This window comes from Synchiropus splendidus, chromosome 18 (assembly GCF_027744825.2).
Source record: "Synchiropus splendidus isolate RoL2022-P1 chromosome 18, RoL_Sspl_1.0, whole genome shotgun sequence".
Lineage (NCBI taxonomy): Eukaryota > Metazoa > Chordata > Actinopteri > Syngnathiformes > Callionymidae > Synchiropus > Synchiropus splendidus.
In genome coordinates this window covers 7,840,090-7,864,770 of record NC_071351.1, presented here as the reverse complement: position 1 = coordinate 7,864,770, position 24,681 = coordinate 7,840,090, and positions in this window count along the sequence as shown.

The window sequence follows — 24,681 nt, the reverse complement described above, 5'->3', positions numbered from 1 at the left end:
TAAGATGACTTAAGTCATGCCCTGAGGATTAGCGGAGACGAGTCCTGCGTTCGCTTCCGCGGCTCCGATTCCAAGTCGGTTCCTTCTGAGGGGTGTTGGTAAAATGGCAGGTTTCCACTTCCTGTTTGCAGGCTGCAGCAGCGGTGGGGGTCAGAGGGTGAGAGGGGGGTGAGGGGGGAGTTTCTCTCCTCCAGTGCTGAAGCCGCTCCAGCACCTGATTAGTGGAGCTGCTGCGGGTGTTGACAGCCTCTGCTGGTGCGGCCGTCACAAGCGCTCGCCTTGTTAGTGTTTGTTCCAGGGGCCCCTTCCTGGCCAGTCGGGCCGACCCCGGCTTCATAATGGGCTCGGTGGAAGAGCAGGTCGAGGTGGGTGTGAAGTCAAATATGAATCATGTTCTCCAAGCTTGAGCTGCGCGAGCTTCACTCCGCTAACACCTGCTGACCTTCAGCTGTGATCAAGGACAAACACTGCAGAGTTCACTTCTCACTTCGGCTGCTTTACCTCGCTGTCTCAGCCGATGACTGAGCCCGGAGAGACGACACTGCTCCACCTGATCCACCATGTGATACACACATCCGAGTACTGCATGTACTGCGCCTCCACACCGCTCCAACACAGAGACGACTGACCTACTGCCATCGCTCTTCTCTCCATCAAACTATCCTTGGAGGTGTGCCCCAACTACTACAGTTAAGTACACAAGACTATACTTGGGAGAAAAAAGAACAGTGATGAAGTACTTTATTTAAGTAATACCTTTAAATAGCACTGAGAATTACGTAATATCCTTAAATAACACAGAGATAATAATAGTACATGCAATAAAAACAAAAAAAAAACTTAAGAGTAGATTCAAAAGAAGTATGCTTACAAAGTACACAGTACAACAATGTACACAAAACCACCGTTAAAATGAATAAAATGGTATTTAAAAGGTACACTTTAGCTATAGAAAAAAAAAAATTATGTACACTCAAAGTACAATTTAAAAAGTACTCATGAATAAGTATTCATTCGTTGTTTTCATAAGTACACACAGTACAGTAAAAAACAGTACCTAAAGTAATGAATACTTTAGTACCAGTTGAGTTAATAGTGCACATAAAAGGTATATCTGATGTGTACTTAAGTACTGTTAAAGCTGAGACGTGGACAGGACCAACAACAAACACAACACAAAGGCATCTCTAAACCTTCACACGTGTTGCCGCAAACTAATACTACTAAAACTACCAAACTACCAAAACTGAGGTACTAATAGCCGAACCTGTCCAACTCCCATGGAAGGAGGCTGCGACACATCAGGCGTGAAGTGGGACATGTTTTTAGACCGACAACCTTGCGTACTTCTCCTAACCTGTCAAACCAGAACTTGCTTACAGCAGATGTGTTTTTCTACTCTGGTCTGACCAACTTTTGTCTCACATCAGTGAGCAAACGCCACAGTAAAAAGATTGGGAAAACATTGTTGCAGAGAATGGAGGGGAAAAACTGCTGAGGCAGCAGTGTTGCGAGTCAGAGTCGTGCCCGCTCGCTCAAAGCCGGGCGGGGTTGGATTCCGTCCATTTCTTGCTAAACTTTTGAGAAATCTTCTGTTTGACCTCGACTCACATCCCAGGCCTGGCTGCTTGTGTCCTTCAGAAACCAGGTCCCGTGGCAGGACTGTTATGGAAGCTGGCCGACTGCAGACCATGTATTTATCGACCTTTAAAGGGGCGGAACGTGTCCCTCGTGTGAGGCACTAAACCCATCCGGGCTAATTGCTCTTAATTTATCGTGCAGTCGGGGATAATTGCCTCGCGTAATTCAACGTGGACTTCGGGACGGAGATGATCCTCAAAGTGGGTCGGCGGGTGAACAAGCCCGGCGCCTGCCCTTGAACATTTTTTGAACCCGACCCGCGGTGAGATTTGGCGAGCGACGGGAATGGAAGTGACTTCATTTGAGGAGTGGACGATTGATGGGGATGAAGTGGTGGAGATCTATTCACGACGGTGCGGCGGACGTTCTTCACCAGGGAAACTATTGCCTCATCTGTCCGAGCACATTTGATCTCCATGAGAAGTCAAAGGCAGAAACATCAGTCGAAACTGGCTTTTAATAAAGCTATAAACAGCTCCAACTTCATCTCATATTCTGAAGGTCAAAACTGGAACAACAGTTGACCTCAGAAATAACTTCTGCTACTCTCCTGTCTGGGATGTCCATCGAATCCCTTTGCTTTTCCAGCCGCTTTTTCGCCAGCAAACCAACGGGAAAAAAAAAAAAATCTGACTTTTAAGTCAGTCAAATACAGTATGAATATAGCTCAAGTTACTTGCTCAGAAGGTTGGTGGTCCATTATATTACAAGTGTGTGTGTGAAGGTTGTGGTCCACGTGTGGCCCTCAGGCCTTAGCTTTGACACTGAATGACACTTTTATTACGGCTTTATATTTTTTAAATGGTATTTCGAATAAAAAAAATGGTGGATTCATTAAATATATAAAATATTCCAGGGTTTTCACATTTGAAAAAAAGCGACGAGGACTTTACGATCTTGGAGGAGTCGCTTGGATAACAACCGAAAATAAAACCCGACTTCATTTCCGCTCTACAACCTATTTGCCATTTACAATTCCGCAATATTGCTCCCACATTTAGGAGCCTGCCGAGTCAGGCTTTGATCGAGTGCTGTTTAACGCAGATGGATACTTGAGCTGCGCAAACCAACTTTTAATTTAAGGCCCCGCTTTAATCAGCGCGGCGTCGAAAGTGGGATTCCCGGACTGGCCTGTCAACGAGAGGCCGCTGCCACCGTCGCACGGAGATGAAATGGATCGATGCCATTAAAAGAAAAAGCCTGTCTGCTTTAATATCAATCTGATGTAGACGGCAAATGGCAGAAGGGGATTTAAAGTAATGAAGCATGAGCCAGCTATGCAAAATGAAAAGAAAAACCATGTCGCTGCTCCTGCCTGCTTCGATGTTGAACCCCGACTTTACTTCCTCACGGCTGCGGGTGAGCAAGGCTGGAGACACCACCTCACCTCACAATGCTGCTTCCTGCTGTCAAGGTTCTCACCACGACACGCAGATCTGCTTATGAAATGAACCGCCCACATGTGGAGTCGGCGGCCATCTTGTAAGGCTCAGGTGAAGCCTGTCTGTAGCCGACAGCGTGTGGACGCCCGACGCATCATTTCCGACCTTGGAGATGATCCATGCTTCATTTGGCTTCAGTCAAAGTTGACTTATCTCTGAGAGGCGTGGATTACGTCCGATCACGATCGCACCTGGAAACGCTGCGCTCCACCGAATCAGAGCACTTAGCCGACAGAGAAGCAAATTGCAGCTATTAACCTATGACTCGCGTGTTGATTGCCAAGAGCGGTCTGATTGACCTGAGCGGCGCTTTGGGAAAGTCGTCAATATTCATGAGTGAGTGGAAGGAATCCCGGCAAAATAGATTGGACCAACGCCAGCGTGTCCACTTCAACACGAGTGGGTCGGAGCGCAGGTAATCTCTTTCAGCAGATTGGACTGGGTTCAGAACCTTTTCCTTCAGAGCAGGACGCAGCCTCAACACCAGGCTTCTGCGCGATGCCCACAATGAATGGGACTCACCTCGGAGACTGTGGCACCAGAGTCATAGTAGAAGAACAGAAGCAACTCAATGCAGCAAATTAATGTCTATAAAAACACAAGGCCCATCGCTGGATGAATGTATGTAACCAAACTCATCGCGGCTTCATGAGCATGTCCAGTTCTAATTCCCGCCACTCCCATATTGCACTGCAACAGTTGATATGACGCAGGAATGATGAAAGAAAGCGTCGTTTGCTGAGTAACTGGTGCGTAGTTTGCAGCAGCTGTGTGGTCTTTCTCAGCGGCTGCAATTCAAAAACCAGGCAGACCAAGTGCGGAATTATGTGGGGTAGAGTTTCAGCATTTTCCAAGCAACAACAAGAGAAGGCGGCTCATAAGAGGTTGACCATGAAGCCGCCACGGCGCCGGGCGTCAGCCTTGCGGAGCGTGCGTCAACAAATGGATCAATGGGGGTGGAGATGCAGACATGAAGCCATTTTTAGCTGCCTCAGGTTTGTTTGGGTTTACAGGCGTCTGACTTCACAGCACCCGATGGTTTATTATAGCAGAGGGATGAGGAGCCAATGAAGTCTGTGTTTTGTTCCCCATGTCAAATCAGAACAGTCAGTGTAAAAAAGATGGAGCTAAATGTGTAGCGTGAGCATGGATTAGTCAGAAACAAACATTGCTTCGGCAGAATTATGGGTTTTAATTTTGTGAATTTATAAGTGTGGAAGTGCTGCACCACTATCCTGTGGGTACGTTTTAAATTTAAAGCACTTTAATTCATTTACTTTTAAGTGAAATATATAGCGAATTCTGTCATTTTAAAGAGCAGCTTTGCTGAGCCCTGCCTCCAAACCATCAGCCAACAGTGTGACTCGGCCAAAAACTTAAAAAAGTAAACACCGACAAGCAGCAGAAACCCTCACTATAATGTAAATAACAGCAAAATAAAGAGCTCCATTCTGTCCAAAGGACAGTTAAGAACCGTTGATATGCAACCACATGGTATGACCATGTGAACAGGGTTTTCACTTCTGAAACATCTTCACCGCAGGACAGACTGCAACATGCCTGATGGGATCTTTCAGCCAATAGACCAATGTGAATTATTTTAGCATTGCCGACTTTGTCGCTGTCAGATGTCCTTTCAAATTCACGTCAGCGTCGCCTCCTTGCCTGTGGACAAGCCGCCATTCCTGACCTCCCTGCCGCAGCCTTGCATCTCCACACCCGGCACACATCGATCCATCTGAACATCCAGTTAAAAGTCAGTGTCTGTGCCGCCACTGTTTTGCTTTGTGTTCTTTGAGGTCAGTCTGTGTTTTAAGCCCGAGAGACTCCATGTCCTCAGCGCGGGCAAAAGGCCAAACATCACCATCCACAGACCCCCAGTTGGTCTCCAGAGCTCGAGGTCAGGGTGGGTTCATTTAGCCATCAGGGAGAAAATGATCCGATGCATGTGGACAAGCCTGGTGATTTAGAAAGTCCCAGCTTATCATGAGCAAATATAGCTTCACGTGTCGCTTCCAATCAAAAAGGAGCAGAGTCCTTCACTTGGCGGCTGCGTGACAAAGATCATCACGAGGTAGAGGGTGTCAGCTTGAATTGACATGAGAGACGCAGTGAAGGAAACAACCTCTAAACTGGCCGAGGACAAACAAACTCAAAGACGATGCCCATAAATTCTCAGCGGGACAAAAAACCCAATTATTTATAAAAGGATTGTGAGCAAACGGCGGAACTGTCAAGCTCATGCAGCCATACGGAGGGTTCTTTATTCATGTTGCCGCTTCATTTTTGGCTTTTTATTCCCACTTGCTCCTGCAAATCTGGGTTCCAGAACAAAATGGGATCAGTCCCCCTCCTCCTCCATCCAGGGAGCCTCATGGGCCGAACGACTGGGAACAATTTAAAGAGCGTTGAAGACGGCGTTTTATTGAAATAACCTTCTCCCAATGGTTTTCTAGACACATTATAAAAGCTCTTGGACTCTAAATTCTTTTGGGGAAACTCCACATTTGGTTGAGAGACTTAAAAACTTTATCAGGAACTCAAAAAAAAAAAAAATTGACATACTATGTTGATGCAGCAGCCTTCCACGGCATTTTATGAGGAGAATAGTGCCGAAAAGCTCATGATCAAGTGGCACCACATTGTATCCTGTAGATGAAACACGAAGGAGAGCCACCCAGAGGCATGACTCTCGACGTGTGCCGCATCTGGAGGTAAAACATTTCGGAAGTCAGCATTGAAACATGACTTTTAACATGACCATCTCTCAATTGTGCGGCAGAAAAAAATCACGCAACAAATGCTATTTGAAATAAGTCGGCCTGCAAACGGTTAAAACAAAGAGTGTCGGAGAAATTGAGCCAAAAATGATGCAATAAATTGTGGGCATTAAAGTGCTTCTATGATGTCGATTTGATTCTATAACTTTCTGCCTATTTCTGGAGCTCATCCCAAGCCTACACAGATGTCAGACTCCTGGACTCCTCTCTGCCTTTTACTACGGTGTGTTGCCATTGCCAGCAAGATCGTAGGCGTTCTGAACTCCTGCCTTCTTTCTGGTCCAATCTTTTTCCCTGATGTAGAGATCTTTCTCCCACTCCGAGTCCCCGGAGCAGACATCTCTCCATGTGCACGCTCTCTATAGACAGACAGGAACAATATCATATAGCCGTGTGTCCAACCCGATCAATACCACCTCACATCGATGACTTTCTCTACATGAGCGTTTCGGACAACACTTGGATCGGCTGCCTGTCTCTGCTGAACATGGAATTTCACTTCTCTACTTTGGACCCTGCTATAAATATCACGGGACGGAGGGCGCACAAGCTCGATACGCGTGGTCTTGAAGGCAAGAAACTGTGGCTGATAAATCAGACAAATGGAAGAGGAGACAACACAATAGGAAATCCTGGTCTCCCAGGAAGCACCGGGAAACTTTCAACATAACCAGCCTCAGATTTGTGGGGCCAAAAAAGCGCTCCATTTCCGAATCATTCATAAGGCCGCCTAAATGGATGATGTGGAAAACGCATTTCACTTCCACCTCCAATACAGTATTTCACTTTACACATTTTATTGAAGTCAAATCGGAGACAGGCGTTCATGCCACTACACTGAGAGGAAAATTAAAGGCTGTTGAAAGGCCACATTTACTGCAAACGGCAGGAGGAATCCTCTCCCTCACCGGGTAATTTACCTTTTATTATATTCAGACTGTCACTCCTCCTGAATAGCAACGAACTTAACAGAGTTAGATGGATCCTGGCGCAGCGCCGTCTCTTCCCCGCTGGTCTTTGGTATATGTGAAGCCCCATATAGCAAAGGCAGGGAGGTAAATCATCGGTTTGTCACGATGAAGGGCACATCCCATGATGGTACCCCAATAAAATATAATCTGTTTGCTAAGCACTTTTGAAAAAAGCCAGCTTTGACTCTCTCATATGATATTGAGAAATAAAGTAAATCTCCACTGCCTGCTCCTCAGGGCCTGCTCTTCCACCATTTCCAGATAGAGGATTTTTCGCCTCCAGAACTCCCCGAAGCAGATGTTAATGTGGCGGAGACCGTGGTGGTCCCGCGTCGTATCAATTGGCGCTGTGAGAGACCTTCCCAGTAACGCCTGAAGATTTAGCTCTCGAAGCGTAAACAGTATAAACTCCAGCGAATGACTCGTGACATCTGGTCGCATCGCTCTTCCGCTCGCTGCTCGGATATACTGTACTTTTCCTCAATTCCCAGTAAAACTGCTCTCATTTACATTTCGCTCGCAATATGGTTCGGAGGCTCCTGCGGCAGAATGCAGCTGAATCAGTGGCTTTTTTAGCTCCGGGGCAGCAACCTTCGAAGTGAAAGGAATTCTAATCATTCGTGTCCATGTTTTCAGGAGGCAAACTTCCTCTCTTTTTCTTGTAAAACTTATTTACCATTTGAAATAAAGAGACTCTCAGTCGAAGATGGAGCTCAGTGGGAAGACCCTTTTGGTCGGTGAAACTAAGCAGGTGCTCACGTGAGAACTTTTACTTCGACCTCTGTGACTCCCACTACTTTGTATATATACAGTATGAGCTGACTAAAACTATTCCAAGTGGTAGCGTTACTGATGCCACGCACTTTCGCCGATCAAATTCTTGGGTTCGTGGGTAGCTGGGAACCCTAAAAATTCTTGGGTACCAGCTACGGCAAGATCATTTGAGCTTCCACCACAAACAAACTAGAGTTATTGGAGAACACAAAATTCCCTACCTCTTAACCGCAGTACAATAAAGATGAGCTACCATGAAAGCAACTGCATGGTGTTCCTTAACTGAAGAATCACAGGCTCTCAAGCTTGGAGCACTTTCTTTCCTTCTTATATCATCTAAATTGACGCGTCTGTGTTTGCATTGAACTGGCAAACAAAGTCAGAGGAACCATCTCAAAAGATGGTAAACAGTTTGAAAGCAGAAAAGGATGTTGCTTTTAAAGAGCGAGCGGCGCGTCTGGCTGTGAAATGTAAAGATGGATTGTTAATGAATGGTTTAGTCTTTCAGAGTCAGACACATTGGACTGGCTGTTGTTGTCGCCGGCGGGTTGGGAAAACACTCAGAGCAAAATTGCTCCCAGCGGCCAAAGCGTTGCCTCGCACAACAACTCTAATGTCCAACTGTGAATGAGAGGAAGTGTGAAGCCATTTGTCCTGGTGAGAAAGTGGGGCGTCCCTCGGCTGCAGTCCATTCGCTGATGCCATTTTCCTTCCCCTTGGGACCAGACGAATGACAACGCACACCAATGAGGTTTGGCGGATTTGACTCCGAGGTCAGCGATCTCTACTGCTCTACTCCAGATCTTTAGAGGATGACAAGCTCCAAGCTCGGGAAAAACTCTTTGTGGCGTACGACTGAGCTACACCCCTCAACATCTGCCTGTCTATCATCCAGAATGGTCCGACTAAGTTTTAAAAATGAAGTGAGATAAATTCATATTTTACTGAGAATTAACGCTTCATAGACACAAACACCAGGCTCTCCTCCTCTACCATCAATGGAGACAAAGTCCTAGCTTCCAAGAGGCTTCAGATTCCTCAGACTACGCCACAACAACACGGAATCTTGAGAAAAACTGTTTGAGGTCGCTGTGAATTCAAAACTGCGTGGTGACAGAACATTTCATTTACTGGTCATAATCACGGCCATGTTTATCATGGAGGCGCTCTCAGGTTTCAACTTTAAATTTGGAAAAATACTGTGTTACTCCAAGAAACTTCCAGCTTCCTCCTCTGCTGCATCAGTCGTGTAAAAAATGTGTTTACTTTCACCGGCCAAGAACAAGGCTACAACACGGCTGGATCTCAGAGCTCATATGAGTCTTCTAGTCGCGAACGTCGAAGCAGCCAGAAGACACTTTCTATCTATCCGATGTATGGATATAAACTCTCGGTGCAGTAAAAACAAACATGTGGGTAGTGAATGTATTCTCTCAGACACTAAAAGACTGGAAGACAAAGACAATTTAACACACTTGAGGGGCCTCAGGACAGAAATAATTATGGAAATTGCTGCGTTTTGTCAAACTTTAGAGGCAGAGAGAGCTGGTTTTTTAAGCCTCTCTTCACTCGGCACCAATTCCCTCGTCCCCCCCTCGTCTTTTTACTTTCATCACAAACATAAAACGATCAAACCTTGGCTTCATCTTTATGGAGATAAGCGTTCAAATGTGAAGTGAAATAAATCACGGGGACACAATCGAGATGAAACAAACACACACAAAAAAAGAGGCGGAGAGTTGCATTACCCGCAGAGCAGGAGATTGTTTTCCCGGCTAAAGTTCATGGGAAGTCAAATTAGATCAGAGGGGAAGTTTGTGTCTCTTTATCAGACAGTTGACAGTTGCATTTTATCATGTAGAAAAAGAAGCCTGAGACAGTTGAAGGCTGCTGGTTCTGCCCCGGAGAGCGCGACTTCGGGCGGTGAAGTGTAAACATGCTGGCGGACATCAATCCATACACACTGGATTGAAAAAACAAAAAAAAAGCATTGGGGTCGTAGGTGAATACTGCTCTTTACAATCCACTAATCCTGTAATAAAGAGGAGATAAACGGTTCATTCAAGCCCCCAAAACTTAGTTTGACAGCTACTCGGAAGATTCCAAATATATAAGCATCACTCAGCCTCGGCGAGATTCTTAATTCCAAAGATTCCCGGCAGCAGCTCGGAGTGAGACGTTGCTCCGTACGAATCAATAGGCTTCCTCCAGGCTCACGGTGATGTAAGTTCACGTCTACATGCTAATGATTTTAACTCCCGACTAAGATAACAGTGGCACCAATTCGTCTCCAGGCGACTTCCTTTCCAACACTGGGGCTAATGATTCCCCGTATCAGGCACGGCGCCCGTGATAAAGCCGTCGGAGGTCGCTCGGCGAGCGTGACTCCCACCTGCGTGTCGCCAGCGAGAGGCTCCCACGCATCGGCCTGCTTCCCGTTCAAAACCGATTTCATGCTGAAGAGCCGGAATCCTCTCGATAAAAAGTCTCCTCTCCAGCCGGCGCCAGAGCGAGGTTGGCACCCCTGATGGTTAGAGCTTTATGGTCCCACGGTGGCCATTAGGGCCAGATCCAACCCCCTACCAGGGCGCAGGAGAGAAGCTGAGGCGGAACTGGTGTGCCGACATCATCACCGATGTGGAAACATCACTTCTTCCCCACATAAATTTGAGATGGAAAAAAGGTTCTACAGCTGCAAACAAGTTTTAAATAAAAAAAGAAAAAGGCAAACTAAACAGTTGCAGTTGTCTTCCTTCCTTAACCCAGCGTTTTTCAACCAGGGTTTCACCTCATGTGTTCGGAGATAGAGGCGGGTGATATGATGACATGAAGTGGTGACAGTTAGAAGGTGTTGAGGAGCAACCAAGGTGAGGAGATCACATGGATTCACTGACATTCTTTCTCTCCACTCTACTGTAGAGATCCAGTGTGTTGATGCGCTGATCTGTCTGTCAGTCAAAGCAGCGCTGCTGTGGTGCGCGGCGCTCCTCTTCCCACACACTCACAGCCAAGAAGCTGCTCACATGCGCAACTTCCAGCTGCTTTTAAAGCTGATGCACCTCTTACTTGACCACACACTTTCACCACAGAACTATGTCGGACCCGCAACGCCAAAGACTGTCTGCACCGCAGAGCTAACAGAGCTAGCGTGGACTGTCAAAGTTTGCTGTGTGGTTTAAAAGTTGGCGAAAAACTAAATGCGCAACAAAATAAATGTGCTCCAAATTGTGAAGAGAGAAAGAATCATTGTTTTCATGAAGCAAGTTCAGGCAAAGAATGGTAAGGATTTGTCTGGAAACTCAAAGCTACAATAAAATCATGCAAAAGAGAAGTGATAAAATCCAAACAGTTATTTAAAGTAAGCAAAGAAATAAATCATGGTATATATTTTGCCATATTGCCCACTGCTTTCTGGACTTTCTGGGGTGTCAGTAGCTACAGTTTTTCACAAATGAATAGGGATTTTCCATTGGACTTTAAGCACACTTTGGCCGAGGCTCCTTTCCCCGGGATTTTTTTCACTGAACCAGGGGTGCAATGGGTAGAAAAAGGTTGAAAAACACTGCCTCATCCTATAAAGGTGCACCCCTAAATGTGAACTAGGACACCCAGCTGTGCAGCTCCTCCAGCTGAAAGCAGGTTGGTTGAACATCTAGGATCACCTCAGCCTCCAGACTCATCTGGGAGAAGGCTTGAATGGCACATTTGCTGCCGAGTTGTGATCCATATTTTACAGGGGTTCCACTTTCTTGAACCTCTTTTTGGGAATCAACAAGCAAAGAGAGAAATTATTGATCTTTTTTCCGCTCTACTTTTATGTGAATCCGATTCATGAGGAAGCAAGAGATATTTCCAAGCAGAAGTGCCGAACAGAGGCCCTCAGATGTGACATGGTTAATATTCATCTGAATCAAATGTCAGTGTTTCACAGTGAAGGTGAAATCCCACCTGTGATAGGCATCCAAATGGGGGAACACAAACAAACATGAAACGCCGCGCTTGTTATGTATGAGTTTGGTGGATATCTTATTGGCACCCTTGGGAGAGCTGCCTGCGAAAGCGAAGGCGCTATAACCAGAGGCAGGTGGGAATCTGCTGAGACCTTTAGAGGAGGCAGAAGAAACACGTACTCACCATGTCATGGAAATAAAGAATGTACCCGGCTCCCACTGTCTGTCAAAAACATGATCTGATAATCCTCCAGATAAGCTGCATGATCGCTTTAAGGCTCTCTGCAGCCTTCAGTCGTGTCACCTTTACAGAAACAAATGCAGGTAGACAAAAAGTCCTCTCCCTCCTTGTGAATGGTGGGATGCTAAAGAGGGATTCTGGAGCCGCTCCATCACAGCTGGGAGAGCAGGTGTTGAGAAGAAGCCCAGGGGAAGCTCCAGAGCGGCCGACCTGGCCCGCAGGACGCCGCAGGTACTCCTGCTGTCTCACCCCAATGACAAGCACTTTCCCTGCCGGCAGGTGGAATTCATCACGGCGCATGGACCGGAGAGCATCAATAGCTTTTTTTTAAACTTTTTTTTAATTAAAGCTGAGCAGAAACAGAAGGTTTGTGGGGAAACAGTTTGGGGGTTTGAAGATCAGACAGACCCCGAAACACTACCTCTCAAACTGACTGCGGAGGCCGATCACACCTGGTCTGGAAGTGTAGTTTTCTCTTATATAAATAGCAAAAAGACAAAAGAAGTGACATACTATACAGTTATTTTCCCAACATAAGCGGAATTTATGCAGTTACATTATAAGCCCTTTAATATAAATGCAGAGGTAAAAGAACGCTGGGGAACTCTTAAGAGAACAAAGATACAAGGTAATATAACAAAAAGATCAGCATGACGAAAATACATTTCTAAAAAAAAAAAAAAGATTTCAATGCGAGGAGTTTATATTATATTATAATATTATGAAGAGGTTGCATTAAAAAGGAAAATCCACACAACTGAGGCAAAAAAAGAATTCAAAACTATGAAATATGCACGTAATTTAATGGTAATATTTTAAACAAAAAAAAAGGGTAAAAACAACAATGTATAACTTGTATAACATGGATTTTATATATGTAAGGGCCACGCTTCGTTCTGGCATTACTGGGTGTCACAATTGAGGTTCATAGATGGGTGAAAGGAGGGGATGAAGGGGAGGATGCACCCGACAGGTCAAGGTGGAGGGTCTGACTTGTTGTGACAGGAAACTGTAGACGTGTCTCCAACTCACTCCGTGTTTAACTTCTGTATTTTGCCTCACGTCAACATCAGATCAGAGGCAGATTCCTCCTCCACTAGAGTCAACACGTGTTGGGACAGGAAACCTGCACCTCCACATCAAAGCCGGGTACGACACGATCACGTCACGTCATGTCAAGCACCCCCCGTTCACCAGCCACCGTTTGGAGGCCAAGAGAGAAATAATCCAGCTATCAACGTGACGATCGAATAAGCGGCACATGAAGATTTTATCTGAAAATTAAAGCCCATCGGAGCAAATTTGAAGCATGCCATTAAAGTTCTCATAACTGTAAGTGATCATTTCTGCCGCCATTAGCGCCACGACTGCATCCTCAGATCGCCGAGAGGCTTGCGCTCCTCGCAGAATCCATGAGCTCAGCACAACACCCACCCAGGCCGAGAGGAGGACCATGCACCAGACGGCGTGCTACCTCCAACCGGCCGGTGGCTTCAGGCTGATCAAAGCGTGTAAAACAATGGCAGCAGTCGGCAGCATTTAACATCAACCGACATCGCTGACTGCGGCTTGGATGTGGAAATGCTCACCTCATGTGCAGGGAAATGTACCGTCTCTCTGCATCAATTATGTTATTCAAAATGGCCTGTATGGGGAAGAGCTTTTCTCTGTTTCCCCCGGAGAAAGCTGCTGCTGCTTACATGCTTGTCTGAGGTCACTTCCAGCTTCATCCCACAATGGCCTCTATTGTGCATTGCACCATCCTGAAGCCCCACCTGAGGCTGCTGTTCTCCAGGCGACAGCATTTGTTTTGCATAACACATCCACCCAACTGTTGCTAGACCTCCATGAAAATCGCAGCTCAAACTGAAGCAGTGGCCAGGAGCAGGCGCGTGTCACGGCTCCGTCGCCGCTTGGTTCAATTCAAAGATTCGGCGTGTGAAGGGAATAGCTCCGCTCCAGCCGCCGAAAGCTTTCAAGTAACATCTGCTTCGGCGAAGTCTGGTGTTGTGTCATCCTGACCGGCGCTCTCCTAATGTGGCTTTTCTTCCTCCCTGTCGTCAATATTTACAAGCGCCATAAACAGCGCCGCCACGAGGGAGCACCTGCAGCAAGTGCTTTTAATGAGCCCATATGGCGCCGCCTGTTATTGGGAGGTATGACAAACAAACCCAGCCTGACACGGGATCTGACTGGCCTTGTTGAATTTACATGAAGTACATTTCAATAAACAGGACGGAGAGACAATGGTTTGGGAAACAAGCGCGGAAACTTCTGAGGCTCCCACTTTTGTTCAGATGAAGTTAGAGTGGGTTTGTGACTGTGAAGATTCGAGTTACTAGCGGGTCTCAGACAAAAGCGAATCATAGTTCAGTCTGAATTCACGCGACAACGTGGCTCACATCAACTGTTGGAACATTTAAAATGTGAATTTGTTTGTCATCTCTGAGCAAAGCAAAGGAAACAAAGAAGCTTCTGATGAAGGCAGGCGGTGATACGACAGTATGTTTTCATAAACATACACAGTTCAACTGTGCGCACAACTGCAGCGGAAAATTGCATTATAGAGCATCTACAGTCTCTTCTCCAAAGAAATATTTTGGTCAAAAGAGGATTTTTGAATACCAGAAATTGTAAAAAGACAAAAGAAGGATGAAGGATTTATATCAAATGGAAAATGTACAAGAATAAATACCGCAATTTAGATGTTACATAAGCCAAAATAAACCAAATAAAAGTGCATATGTTTCAGAATTTTCAATATAAGTCAACAGCTGAATGCTCTTTTGAGATTACTGTAAAACTCTCAAACTCAAAAGACATGCTTTTCGCCTTATGTTAAAGTATTTTGGTTGCCACATCACAAAAACAATCCTCTGGAGCTCTGGAGAGGTCACCAGCCACACTCACTTCTTCAGTCACCACTTCATGACCGACTGTAGGAGGACACCCACACAAGCCCACTGAGTCAGGACCTTGGACCTTGATGTCAGAAACTCACAGGTAGGAAGTGGAAAAAAATGTCCCACAATGCAGTGCAACACGGTAATAAAAATCCAAGACCCGTGAACACGGCTGAACCAACAGTGCATCCACACTGACAACAGAACTCTCGAGAAGCGATGGGGACTTTTGGTTCACTGCTTTTGGAGGGAATGAACTTCAAAAATAAAGTAATTTCGCTGGAACCCTGCCACTGGTGAGCTGATGTTCACGCACGCCTCTTCCTTCCACCACAGTGCCTAGAGGTGTATCGCTGCTCCAAAGCCAAAGCCTTCGTCCCAGGCTTGTTCTGTTCGACTGCAGTGTTTGGCCCGAGGGCGATCTGTAACTGACCTTGTCTCTAGTTCAAACACAAGAAACAAAGCCATTTTTGTCGACTAGCTAGTGAAAGCGTTACGTCTTTCACAGCCGCACTCCATGAAAGCCACGACTGTTCCCTTCTCCGCTGGTTCACGAGGCCAGATGGAGAAAAGTCGGTGGAAAGCGTGCTCATGATAGCTCCCATCTCATTCATGCCACAGTAAAATAATTTAAAATACGAGTGTCCATATGGCCTCTTGGCAGCTACGTTCCCAAACAGAGACACTTGAGCGTCGCACCGGTGGCTCCGCCTGCACCCACCACTTCAGGAGCAGCTGCTCCCTGGCGTTTCTCGTGGCCCTTTGCCAAGCAAAACGCGCTTCACCGCAGACCCCCACAAAGCTGCGGAGCTTTGTAAAGCTGAACTATTCGACACGTCCTCAAGGGGGAAATCATCCCAAACAATGAATGGAGAAATACGAATTGAGGGAAAGAGCAGCGGAGAGAATAAAGCCGCTCCATAAACATGGCGGGAAAACAAAGGATTATGAGGAAATGAGCAGGTCACTTGACAGCATAAATCAGAGGGAGGCTTTCTCCTCTAATGGAAAGCCGGGGACACAGCGAACACCTTATCAATCAGGGAGATAGAGCTGCCACCACATTGACTATGCACCAAACAAACAATATCTCGGATGAGGTTTAAGTGCTATTCCCAGTACGGGCCACGTTGTAGATCATTCCGCTGCCAACATCTCGGTGGAACACGCTGAATTATTGAGGATGCACATCTTCGCATGAGGAGCTTGATCCTGGCGGGTTTGGAGGATCAGCTTCCGAATCGGGACGGAGTACACACTGACTTTGAGCCGCGCTGTTTCTAAACTCCCGCAATTCAAAGTTGGAGGATGGGTTTTGGGACGCGACGTCTGTCACGTCACGCCAACTTTCCTGAAGAATCATCGCCTAAAAAATACTCCCCTTTCAAACAGCATTGGGAGTTTGGATACCACCTGATTCGTGAAGTAAACTTTCGATAAAGCATCGCCCATATTGACGCATTTTAAACTGATGTTTAGCTGCAGCTATGACAGCACCACATCACCCGATGTTGGATTTCGGACCATCTTCGAACTCAAACTGAGGAGAGCTGGATCAGCGGTTAGCAGCTGAGTCAACAAAACACCGACTGCATCTCGCATAGCAGCCAGCAGGTGTCCAAACTTCCGGGATAAAGTTGTGCCTGATTTTCATTGAACCATTTAAACTAAACACAACGGAACTATGGGGGAAAATTCTACTAAAATACTCGACGACAAAAATATTTCCAGATTTTATGATTTAAAAAAATAAAAGCTGGACTTTAAAAATATTTTAATAATATTTTAGAAAGAATTTCAGGAAGAAACAAGTCTATATATGAACAATAAAGCTTGTACTTTAAGAAGACATCAAAACTGGAACCAATTTTACAAGTAATAAAGATAATAGTAGAAATAACATCCAAATTTCAAAGCCTTTTTTTTTTTTGGCAAACACTTCATAAACTTGAGTTTAGGTTAGGTTGAAATTTTAATAAAACACTCGGCAATGAAAATATTTCCAGATTTTACGATGATAAAAAAATAAATAAATAAAAGCTGCTCTTTACAAATATTTTAATAATTTTTTAAAATAATTTCAGGAAGAAACAAGTCTATGTATGAAGAATAAATCCTGTACTTTAAGAAGACATCAAAACTGGAACCAATTTTACAAGTAATAAAGATAATAGTAGAAATAATATCCAAATTTCAAAGCCTTTTTTTTCCGCAAAACGTCATGAACTTGAGTTTAGGTTAGGTAAAAATTTTAATAAAACACTCGGCAATGAAAATATTTCCAGATTTTACGATAAAAAAAAAAAAAAAAGCTGCTCTTCACAAATATTTCAATAATATTTTTTAATAATTTCAGGAAGAAACAAGTCTATGTATGAAGAATAAATCCTGTACTTTAAAAAGACATCAAAACTGGAACCAATTTTACAATAAAGATAATAGTAGAAATAATATCCAAATTTCAAAACCTTTTTTTTTTTTTTTTTTTTCGCAAAACTTCATAAACTTGAGTTTAGATTAGGTTGAAATTTTAATAAAACACTCGGCAATGAAAATATTTCCAGATTTTACGATGATAAAAAAATAAATAAAAGCTGCTCTTTACAAATATTTTTATCTTTTTTTTTAATAATTTCAGGAAGAAACAAGTCTATGTATGAACAATAAAGCCTGTACTTTAAGAAGACATCAAAACTGGAACCAATTTTACAAGTAATAAAGATAATAGTAGAAATAATATCCAAATTTCAAAGCCTTTTTTTTCCGCAAAATGTCATAAACTTGAGTTTAGGTTTGGTTAAAATTTTAATAAAACACTCGGCGATGAAAATATTTCCAGATTTTACGATGATAAAAAAAAAAAAAAAAAAAAGCTGCTCTTCAAATATTTCAATAATATTTTTTAATAATTTCAGGAAGAAACAAGTCGATGTATGAAGAATAAAGCCTGTACTTTAAGAAGACATTTTTATAAGTAATAAAGATAATAACAGTAATAATATAAAAATTTCAAAGCCTTTTTTTTCACAAACACTTCATAAACTTGAGTTTAGGTTCTTCTTATCTCAGATATCATGGGTCGAAAACAAAAGTGAGGTTGAGGATACCGAAAGAGAAATTTCATAAGTGCACTATTCTTCATCTTTAGAAGGAAAATGAAGCGAGTGTTGCAGGAGAGCTGGCTCTTCTGTTCACCAACACATGCTTCTCACGTCAACACTGTGTTCCTCACACCAAGTTTGAACTGAAGAAATCCTGTATTAAATCTATTTACAGGAGCCTCAGTCTCCCACAGTGTTTCTGCACACGACACTGAAGGAACACAGCTTCTGAGTCAAACACCTTCAAAGAAGGGTTCACATATTTGTTGAAGCTTTTCAACCCATTTGCTCCTACATGTTCTCCGACACCTTTGAACTCATATTTCCTGGGCGCACGGCCTGTTCTCCATCTGTCTGACCCACTTTATTGGGAGTCATGTTCAGTGTGGTTTTCGCCGTTCACTGCTTAATTTAGCGGGCGGGAACTCTCGCAGGAATCGCAAGCGGTGCCATCCGGTTTTAAGATTCCATCTGAGACCGGCGCGAAGCACGTTTTCTGCTCTGCATTGTGAGAGGGGAACAATAGAAGCCCGCGCCGCGCGCCTTCCTGAGGATGATGTCACTGCTCTGAAGGCTTCCGATATGAAATCATCCTTTCCATTGTCAACAGGGAGTCAAATACATTCAGAACTTTCGGAGTCATTTTGCTGACCTCATCAGAAATGGTGATAACAGTAGCCATGTCTAAGACAAGGCCTTCCGTTTTCATTCACGAAATGAATAGGAATCAAATCCCGATGTTCGCTGGCGCTCCAGGTTGCATGAGGTGAACCCATTAACCACCTTACTCTATTCCTGTATCCATTTCCTCTCAACCTGCATTGTTTTTTTTTGCTTAAACATCCTGTTTTTCACAGACTCACAGGCTTTTAAGAGCTTCCATCAAAAGCCTCTTCTGTGTTGTAAACACGTAGGAGGTGCAGAATCGCGGCGGTGTTCTGTGTCTGGGAGAAAGAGGACAGCAGACAGAGCAGTGTCGGCGACTTCTTCAAACCAATATTTCATGCAAGTCCCAGCTCATAAACTTTCTTCTTGAGACGGTGTCCTGCCAAATCTCTGACCTTGAACAGAGTGACGGACAAGGTCACACAGCAATGAGCGGGGAGGCCGTGCACATGCTGTCATTTTTTGGAATCAGCAGTGTAAATAACAGAACCGCAGTCCGCAGCAATGGATGCCCTTTAAAGGTCAGGTATCACTTATGGTTAAGGTCCATTTCAGAGGCACGGACTGAAAGATGTCATTGATATTTAGCTTATCCTTGGCTGAAATCAGATGCTCGGCTTTTGACTTCCTCGGGAGAAACAAAGTACGAAGACGGGGGCGACAGAAGTTTAATCGACTCTTCTTGCAGTCATGCGGCCGACTCTGCGACGACCGTCCTGTCGAAACAAATCACTTCAGCCGTGATGCGTTTTCTTTTAAGGAGAGCAAACAGCTCGCTGTGCAATCTGACAACAGACCCGAGAACATAGCAGTGTTTAACCACACTCCGCGGCTGCGTCAGCGCTCGCCGCATTGATCGTGTGCATCTGAGAAAATCGTTCGGCTGCCAGCATCACTGTCACAACAAAACACTCGCGCCTGATTTACAGACTTTACATGACATTTCGGCGACTGCCACTGAGGGGAGGGTCCAGACTGGAGCCAGCAAGACCAGTATGAACTTGAGGACGATGAGTCAGGTCAAAGATTCTGGAGCTCATTTCTGTGTTTGGAAACAAAACCCACCACAATCTGAGTCAATAGGTCAGTAGAACCTATAAGTTGGGATGGTTCGGACATAATGTCGAATGAACACATTATAGAACTGAACCTAGTCGACGCACCACTGCACAGGTGTCCACTAAATAACCATGAACCAAGACGAGTGTGATGTCATCAACAAGCGACAGCCTGGAGATGTTTTGCTTGCCAAGGTTGTTCACACCTGTGTGGATATAGAGTGTATTTTATAGTAAAAAATGCCACTAAAACGTTCATTTCATGTGTCATTTACCAATGAAAAAGTAAATAATCCCTTGTGAGAAACTACAGAGGCTAAAATAATTGTAACCATACTTCTTTATGCTGACTAACTACTGAACAATGTTCTGCATTAAATACACTCAACAAAAATATAAACGCTTGTTTTTTGGGAGCAAAAACCAAAGTGTTGTGTTTATATTTTTGAGTGTATAAAACCATAAAAATGTCCTGTGATTCTTGACAAATGCCCAGTTAACTTTGAACAAATCTGTAACCAGAGCAGGATGGGGTTCTGTGAAAGTGCCACGGGGATCCATCAATGTGTGCGTCTGTCCAACAATTTTTCAGAAAAACAACCCGAAAATTCTTTGTTAGTTTGGAAAGAAAAAGCTGAAAGGAGGAACTACCGATGCCTGAGGTCAGGTCCACTTCGATTCTAGCTGCTTGAAATAGTAAACCAGGGAAAACCGCCACTGACCCCACCTACGGAGCTCAGCATGAATGAATGAATTCAGGGCACTCGTCCAACCGTCAGGTCGTAAGGTTTTGAGCTTACACTGTGTTGAATCAGATCTAATATCTGAGGGGAGTGGATGAATTTGTCCGAATCGTGGACTCCATCAAAGCGCCACCGAGCAGAACCGTAACCAGGCTGCTCCAGAGGCACCGTCGCCAAACTCAAGAGTGTCGTGTTCCGCCTGCCTCCGCTGTGATGTCATCTCTCTTCAGAGAAGCAGAACATCTCCGATTGTTCTGGTTGTTTTCCCCAAAGATAATGAATTGAGTGGGAAAATAGCAACAAACTAAATTATTCCGACTGTGGGAGCCTTGTAATGGAGGGCTGCAGGCAAGTGCAGCTGCAGTCTCATAGAGGAGACATAAAGACAACCCAAAAAACACAGTCGTCACTTCAGGCACTTCAAGTGAGAAGTCTGTTCAGCTGCGCTTTGAGTATAGAAGACAGCGGCGGCACAAACACTTTACCTTATCTCCACCTCAACATTGGCTTTCCTTGGGCTCTTGGAAAATCTGCCGCATTATTTGGCTTGTGTAAGCACTTAATCCACAATGACTATTATTTTTAACATGCAAATCCGCCGCTACATCCTCAAACAATGCGTTTGCTAACAGAGTGTGGTTGGAATTAAGCTGAACGAACCGAGCGATAACTAGATTCAACATTTCTCCACTGTTTCTTGATTTATTCATTTGAGTTTCAGGGGTTACAGTGAATTGGAGACGTGTTTAAATGGAGATTTAAAAATCTTTCATTTCATTAATTTCAAGTCTGGAAAAAAAAAAAAAGTCTTGAGTCAAATGAAATTTTGACGTTCCAATTTAATAACATTTTATATATAAAGTGAATTTAATATTTTATATTTTATATACATGGCGATATATTCAAATGTGGAACAAAAGATTGATGAAATACATGCGATCGTAACGGTATGAAAGTATAAAACCATGAACACCAACCTCACAAGGGCCACTGCAGCATTGCATCCCGGAATGTATCCATGCGAATTATGAATACTAATAGTCATAATTTGTCATACATTTATTGCTAATGAAGCTTCCCGAACAAATTGATGACAAACATTTTAATGAGAGTTTCATGGATTCCATCGGAGAACAGCATTTCAATAAAAGAACACCGCCAGATGTTCTCGCCCAGCACCTGTTCTCCCTCTCGCCTCGCACTCCAGCTTACTTATTTCGAAATCCATTTTTGATTAGAACCTCAAGATGCCTCCGATGTCGTCGTCCATCTGCTCCACTTTACTCCTCGCCCGGTCCGTGACATCACAGCGCGCACTTCTCTTTCATGGACGAATCACCATTGATTTAGCAGTTTTGGCGTTTTGAAGATTTCACTTAGGACGCGGCCAAGATGACTAAATCAATAAGCAGTAAACCTTCAACGCAGTAAAAGTTAACAGGCCTTTTACTCTTAAAAAAAAAAAAAATAAACGCCCCTAAAAAAAAGCAATGCAGAGGATAAACATGTATTTTGTCTGGTTGTATTTACAAGTAACATCAGACTTACGACTGGTATCGGTTCCGACCAACCGGTCGCAAGTCAGACTGGACCTGAGTCGAATGCCATTCAAAATAACCAACGCCAGGGTTATAGGAAATACTGTAGTGGTAGATCGTAGTGTGAGAGTGAGATGCTGGGATACTGCGCTGCTACGTGCTGCAGTGCCAGACATTGAATTGCAAAAAAAAAAAAAAAAAAAAAAAAAAAAAAAAAAAAAAAAAGCAACTGCTGGCCGTGGACATAAGTCGAATATAACTTGTTATTCTGCCGGGTATTTATTTTTGTTATTCTAGAACTAAGGATACTTTGCCTCAACTCTCTGAATAAACATTTTTCCTGTTAAAATATTCTCCACTTTGATGGAGTGAAAGTACTAGCACCATTCTGTAGGCTGGTCTGAGGGTTACGTGAACTACTGACCATTAATGTCTATAACAACCGCAGAACTTTCAGTGCTTTGAGAAGCTCAAACTGACCGACTACAAGCTGTTCCTCGAATACACTTAAGTAGTAGTTCGACCACCAAAATTAACCGATCAGCCTCGCACCAGTACCTGCTCATCTGTCAGTGGAAATGAGCATCTCATCTCCAGTCGCACAAACTATAATTCCAGACTCCCAAGTGCAGCTCGAGGTCTTCTCGACTTGAGCAGGCTTATTTGTGGACCGGAGGCTGGTGGGAATCCCCCGGAGATAATGGAGCGGGATGTGTGTGGGCGGTGGGGGTCTGGCTGCAGCGCGGGGAGGTCAGGCATTTATCTTAGTGGGAAAACATGTCCGTTATTTTTCATTGACAAGGTGAAGATTTGCCGTTCGCCTTCTGTCAAACTGGCTTTTTTTTTTTTTTTTTAATATTATGTCTATCACCCACTGTTGTGAAATGTCTCCAAGTGGTCAGAGGTGGAATGACTGGTGATGCCAAAATGCCTGCAAACTCAACACTCAAAAACAGTGGAAATTAATTACAAAAATGAGGCCTGGATTTGAAACTTTTAAAACTATTTTCAACTTCATAAAATGGATATAACAAACATGGCATGGCAGAGCAACTTCAATTTCTTCTCCATTTCAGCAGAGTGCAATAGCCAGGCATTTTCAGCTGGTGCGGTTGGTGGTGAGCAGCCTGGTGGTCTTTCCACAGAGAGCGACGCAGCATGGGCTTGAGAGAGGTTGGAAAACACTCGCATGCTAGCCGTCATATTAAAGTCAAACTAAATGTATAAATGACATTTCATTTCCTGATGTGATAAAACCCCAAATCTTAGCGGACTTAAACCTTTTTCCTCTCAAATTCTCGGGGAGTCATGGCAGCATGGAACGCACTCGTAAACTCATGTTGTTGGCGGCAGTCAAAGCACTGAAGTGTTAAAGAGAGACGTTCATATGATCCCCGAATCATCCACATTTCTTCAGCATAGAAAGTGAAACTGCACAACTTCAAAGTGGAGGTTCTATAAAGAGGATTGAATTGCGAAAGAGAAACCATGTCATGCCCATTTATCAAAGTGGATTTTAAGGACATCAACTTTGTCTTGTTCCAGTGAGCACACATTCAGGGTTTGCCCACAGCAGTCGGCAGAAAAAAAAAACAAACAAAAAAAACCCCCCAATAATGAGGTCGGCTGAAGACAAAGCAACTTCTACTGGGATTATCGGAGTGTGACGCAAGGAGTGAAGTTCAGAGCCCACTGAAGTAAGAGGAGGTGCTGAGACAGTGTTTATTGGATGATCAATTCTCTCCCAGCTGCTGGCTGGATCAATTGTTCTCCGACTGAGAAGCCAGTGATCAGTTGTTTTGGAGGTTTAAGTGAACAACTCAGCCAAGAGTTTGGTTCTTAAAGGAGCATATTTGAGAGCTGACCAAATCTTTCGTTGGTGTTAAGACAACTCTCAACTCAAGACGGAGATCAGGAACAATGTTAGGATTAAAATCTGTTTTGAAATGCCTTAATTGTGAGACAGATGGCGCCGCTCGATACACCGCTCCAACACAGCAGACGGGCAGCTTCAGGAGAAGGCAACTTTTGGTTTGAATAGCAGAGCTGAGTAATCTCTGCGCTCACTTCACACCCGCAACAAGCAGAGAGGAAAGCAAGCAGAAGATAAAGGGATAGATAAAGAGAAAATGTGTATCTCCCTTAGAGATAGGGTGAGAAGTTCTGTCACTCGGGAGAGGCTCGGAGTAGAGCCGCTGCTTCTCCACATTGAGAGGAGTCAGCTGAGGTGGGTCGGGCATCAAATCCAGACACGTCCAGCTGGGAGGAGACGGAGGGGTCGACCCAGGACCAGGTGGAGAGGTTATATCTCTACACTGGCCTGGGAGTGTCTCGGGATCCATGGATGGAGCTGGTGGATGTCGCTCAAGAGAAGGTTGTTTGGAGTGACCTTCTGAAGCTGCTGCCCCCGCGACCCGGCAACAGATAAGCGGGCGACGATGGATGGAGAAAATGTGTTAATATTGGTAAACATTTGAGCGTTCTCCGTCCTGCAGTTTGGGGGGGGATACAAAACATCTGCTCCTCCACTCCTGAGTTGGGAACTTGACTACAGCTCCAAAGGTTTTTAATTAAATCTGACAAAACACTGGATGTTGAAAGACATATAAAGCGGGGAATCAGAAGTGCCGCTGGGGCAGACGGCACATTGTCGGCGCTTATTATTCCAGCTCTCTTAAAATAGACATTTGAAAACGGGGGAGAGAACGTGTTCCTCGCTCGGCTATTCAGGTCTGGCTGAATACATTCCTCGCTGATAAAGTCCGCAAACTCGCTCAATGAAAAGGCCTAGACTTTTAGCTATAAAAATATGAATGAGGCTAATGGTGGGGAAAAGGTAACAAGGGGGAGAAAGGTGAGATTTAACAAAGTTT